Here is a 6000-nt window from a genome sequence, read left to right as displayed (position 1 = left end):
CTTAACATTTTAAAAAGAAACAACTGTCTACGGATGAATTGTAAGATGGAAGGGGGGTGGGGAGGTGTGTGCTAATTTTGATTTGCAATTTTTAAAATTGATTTTTTTAAAAAATACTCCTAAACATTTTAAAGAAACAAGTTTCTACGGATGAATTGTAAGATGGAGGGGGGGGGGGGAGAAGTGTACTAATTTCGATTTGTAATTTATAATATTTATTTTTATCATTTGTTTAAAAAAAAAAACAAACAGAGCATTCAAATACAATATTCTAAAACTTCCTGCTATCCCCCCTCTCCTTTCCACTACGTTTTTCTGTGCAAAACGAAATGATATACTTCCCAAACTTTTAAAACGTTTTTCCGTTTTAATGCCGGAAATGCGCTTCGAGAGGCGTTAAAAATATCTCTGAATCAAAATTACTGGCTAATTTCAACCAGGCAAAAGCCATACAATGGGTAACTCATGTTGTTGTTGTCGTGTGCCAGTTAGGATGGTGATTTGGCCCGCGCTGCTTCACTTTTCCAAGTGTACCGTAATTTGGTGTGAAGTTCGACTTCTCTACAGTACACACATGCCATAAGGACCCGTTTATGAGGTAGGCAACCACATTCATAACACATCCACACAAAGAAAGGACAAAGACAGGGGAGAGAAAATACGTCCATGCCCGAACCGGGATTTGAACCCGGACCTTCCTGTCGCAGTCAGGCTTCTCTGACCACTAGACAAGGCAGGCGGCAGTGGGTAACTCATATCAGGAACTACTGCAACTATCACTGTTAAAAATGGGTATTCAAAAATAATGAAAATTTACTCATTTTTGAATACTTTCATTACTCAATATAGCTCCGAATCAATAAGGTTCAATTTTGAGAAACACATGTACTCATTTCATGACTCGTATTTCTCGTATGTTTGTATTTGATGCCACATTTACTCATTTTTGAATCAATTGTATTCAAAAAAAAATGAATACATTCAGAGTTTCATTTTTGAATACATTTTTTTTTAACAGTGATGGCTTGATTGGCATAGGAGCTCACGGGAGCAGAGCTCCCGCACTTCTTTTCAATTTTATACAAATTTCAACATTTTAGGAGAAATTCAGAATATGTCTGCAAACAAATAAGCTGTGGGGACTAAAGGGCTCACGCACTTCTTTCGGTGTAAATTAAGCCCTAACTGCGACATACTATCCTGTTGGATTGATACAGAAATTTCAACATTATTCGCATGCGTTCGTGGTGAAGAAGTTAATCCTACGCATCATCGCTATGTCAGACTAGTGATTTTTTTACGAATTCAAACCTGAAAGGGTGAGCGAAAAACAGGTTGCAATATGGCACGCAATTGCCTGGTACACGAGCATGACAAATGATTGAATTCTCCGTAAAATGCTTTCGACATTTTAGGCTGGCTTTATGAGTATCACCCGTAATCTTGTAGATGTGTATCAGGTGATGTGTCATGCCAAAGTGTTTTGGTAACAGTGAGAAGAAACCCCATTTTTCCACCGAGCTTGAGCTGCCCAAAAGCGTGACGTATCACTAACAACTGTTAGCCGACAAATCGAAAAAGCTAGATGCTAGATGAGTCGGACATGAAGATTACTCGGACTCAACGTAATTTCCTCTTTTGTTCAAAATATCTGCAATTGCTTTTAATTGGATTCCGTATGCTAAAAACAACAGTTAAAAACCGTGGTGATGAGGCTTAAGCTGTCTCGGTAAGGTGATTTTTTACACAGCTCTGCTGGGTATTTTACATTAAAACAAAAATAGGTTACAGTGATTTACAAGGTTTGTGTAAAACGTTGAATGTGTAATGCTTTACAATGTTTGTATAATGTTGTCATGCATATTTCGCCACTGATGCTTTTGCGCTAAAGGTTTTTTTTTTTTTTTTTCTACGGCCTATGTATGAAATTTTTATTAAACACGAAACCAATTTGTTATACTGTATCTCAAAATTGTATGCAGATTATCAAGCGTAGGAAAGTTTGGCAATACATTTTTACACAGCTTTTCGGGGTGTCTTATTTTCATGTATATTATTTTTCAAAGGTTTTTTTAAGACAAAACCATAACACCATGAATAATTCAAAAATCTTCACATATAAGGCATCATTTTAAAGATTTTTTTCATCGTTTTTTGGCGAAAAATAAAAAGACTCACATTATGATGGTTTTTTGACAAAAAAAAATTGGTTTCTTCTGTTTTTATCAAGCAGTGGTTTAAAGTATTGCGCCTAAAGAGAAAGACCGTAAAGCTCAGTTGGTTAGAGCATCGTGCTAAAAGCGCGAAGATTGTGGTTCGATTCCACTGTGGGTTTTGTCGCTTTTGAATGTTTTTTTCTCTCGGGGTAATCTTAGTTTAAGTTTCTAATAATATATGATCTTAACTCATTCCGGGATTCTGAACCACAGTTGTGTTTTTGCATTAATATCAGAAAATAAAGCATTAATTTTTGCATATTAATTTTTTTTATTATTATTATTTTTTATGCTTTCTTAATACTTCATAAAACTACAAAAGTAAGGTACCAGTTTGTTTTCTTATACACCACCATTGGCAAAAAAATAAACAGACAATTCACATCGTAGATGTTTTTCCAAAAATTACGGTTGAAAAAAAATCGGATTTTTGAATTACCGCTGTCAAGACCGAATCCTTGCGCACAATTAATATTGCATGTTCAAGCGAGGAATAGATGTTGATGTACGACTCGTTGCAATGTTTATAATGCTTAGAAATGATTGTACAACGCTGTTACATATTTCGTCTCTCTTTCTCTGAAGTCCGCATTTAACAGCCCAAATATGAAGTCTTTATTAAATACTAAATAAGCGTCCTACTGCATCCCGAAATAGCATGCAAACTACCTAGCATGGTAAAGTTGTTGGGTAATATATTTTTTATGCAGATCTACGAAGTGTGTTAGTATCTGATAAAGAGTGTATCTTTACGCGAAGAAGAAATGTGGATGTATGACTGTAATAATTCGCAATGCTTGTATAAAAAGATACACAACAGACTACTACAACTTAATAAAAAATTGGAATTACTAGAAATGATTAGAGGTGCTCTTTCTTAAAAATTGGATACTCCCCTCCAGCAGCATAAGCAATGAAATTAAAATTTATAGTAATGGAATCTTCCGGGTAAAAGCTCCATAAATAAACACATAAACAAACCATAAAGAGCGTAAATAAAAAGCACTTTCGGTGACTGTCATCATGATTTTTGTCAAATTATTTTTAAAATAAAAAAGCTATTAACTCCAGTATTTATTCAAAGTAAAACGCCGTTAGGAAAACTCATTTAATATTCTTCGAACCGGCATTATTATTCTTTGAGTGGAGCTCGCACGTGCCCAGAATAAAAAATGAAGTAGAGGTTTCTACTACTGATAAATGCCTGAGTTAATCAGATAAGTAGAAAGAACGGAATCTATTTCATCATAGACAGATTAACATCTTAGATGGGGAGATAGATGCACTTTTAAAGATGATGTATTATTGGCTGTCAGGTCTTCATTGGATAAGCTCTATATGCTAAAAGTTTCGAAATGTAATAGTAGACTGAAATTTTAGTATGATGTTGGATTGATGAAGTACATTCTTTAATAACTTTCACGTTATCTCTTTTTAAAAAAAATTATTTTTTATAGTGCAACTCTTTGGTATCTTCTTGAGAACATAAATAACACGGAATAATAAATGGGAAACAAACACATTTTAAAATGTTTTACTAATGCTTTTGTTTCGTCGCTGGCGATTTTATTAAGTAATAATCTTCTGAAATTAGATTACGTTTTTGAAGATAAAGTTGTTCTTGTAAACATTTTCAGAAATATGATAATATATATTTTATATGTACCATGATGACAAATGTTATTAAAAAATAGTAATAATGATTAGTGTCGCAGCGAAGATGGAGTTTTTTGTGTTCCTCCCCCTACAGAGAATTACATACCTGTAATACGCATATAAGGACTGCTATTACCCCCCCCCCCCATGGTAAAAACTGGCTGCACTAGTGATTATGATTATGAAACATTTTTACTAGGATTTAAAATTTTGATTTCAATTATCAATATATTTTATTCTCTGTACACATTTTAGTAAACTCTGTGCACATTTTAGTAGTGGCCGCTGAATGTAGCTAATGTAGCTGCTCTGGTGGGTAGTGCTGACTATTATTCTATGTGACTTAAAACTGAAATTCTGCGTCACACCGAGTATTATAGAGGTATGTTATGCTCAATTATGTAGTTTCTTTTCTTTTTTTGCATTGAATTTACGGGTAAAATGTTTGGGAAAATACTAAAATTAAAATACAAGAGCCTTTTGTCCTGCTTTTTATACAAATCGTTTAATTATTTATTTTGTAATAATAGAGCAGCCTTATATCAGCGAGAATTCAATTAATCTTCTTCCTCTCTATTATACTAGCACACATATACTTTCCTATTAGCATCGTGTAAGCTGTAACAGAAATAAATAACATCAGTTTTTGAACTAGCATGATAAGGTACTAAGATAAGCATAAGTGATGGGCTACTGATACAAGACAATCGAAATTGCAAGGTAGGCAAGACGTATTAAAATATAAATGTGTATAATCCCCCCCCCCCCTAATTCGAGGAATGTATTCCTAATGTTAGAAAAAAATTTCGAAACTGAAATCATTATAAGCAACTGTAACTGTGTTCTTCATGTTTCCTAAATCGGAAATCAATTCAAAAAATCACCATTTATCTCACAAAAAATACAAAAATGAGCTATTCAAGAACGTTATCGTTGTGGAAATACTAGAGCTAAAATAGTTCATGCATTTCACTTGAAAATACGAAAGCAAACAATAATTGCAATTTCCAATGGTAAACTTATAGTGTGATTCTGATACGTTGACTTCCGGTCCCCTGAGACTTAAATGATTTCATTTGTGAAAAAAAAGACGAGGAATGCCGGTTTGCGCTGTCATAACGATTATTGGCACTGTGCCAATCTAAGAATTTCTCCTCTTTTAACCCAAATATAAATGAATTCGTCCAAGGTTACAACAAGTTACCAGAGCCATAATAAAGAATTGATTTTAAGAATGACTTGCAAACGAGGAGATAAAAACTAAACTTTTTCTTTTTCGAGTATATTTCGTTTAATGGTAGGCTTTACTGATATTTATTGCACATTTTATCAATTATTATTGCACGTTTGTCAACTATGTGACACTTTATTCACATTTGCAAACCTTGCAGTTATGTGTTTACAATAATATGTCTTTAAAGGATTTTTTTAAAGAAATTAATGTTCAAAGAATGAACAGAGTTTAAGTCATAATGGCAATAATAAACAAACAAATAAATAAAAGAAAAGATTGACGATAAAAGTTAACTTGAACGCAACTAATATGTACACAGAGTAGAAGCCATGCTATTAATAATAAACAAATAAATAAAGATAAGTAAGGAAACATCATAAAAATTAACTTTAACGCAACTGATCTATACAATCATGAGAATGAACAGAGTAGAAGTAACAATATTAATAGTAAGCAAATAAATCTAGAGAAGTAAAGAAAGAAAATAAAAGTTAACGTGAATGTAACTAACTGATCTACACTCATCAAAGAATGAACATAGTAGAAGTCATAATATTAATAACAAACAATAAACAAAAAAGGTAAGAAAAGAGAGGTGATAGAAATTTACATGAATGCAATTGATCTACACTCATCAAAGAATGAACAAAGTAGAAGTCATAATATTAATAACAAACAAATAAACAAAGAGTATAAGAAAAGAAAGATGATAAAAATTTGCGTGAATGCAACTGATTTACTCTTTAAAGAATTAACAAAGTAGAAGTCATAATAATAATAACAAACAAATTAACAAAGAGGATAAGAAAAGAAAGATGATAAAAATTAACGGGATTACTACTGATCTACTCTTAAGAAGGAGCAATTTGTTGATTTCTTTTTCAGAAATACAAG

Source organism: Uloborus diversus, chromosome 3, assembly GCF_026930045.1.
Source record: "Uloborus diversus isolate 005 chromosome 3, Udiv.v.3.1, whole genome shotgun sequence".
NCBI classification, from domain to species: Eukaryota; Metazoa; Arthropoda; class Arachnida; order Araneae; family Uloboridae; genus Uloborus; species Uloborus diversus.
The sequence above is the reverse complement of the archived record's forward strand: the minus strand, read 5'-3'. Positions refer to the sequence as shown.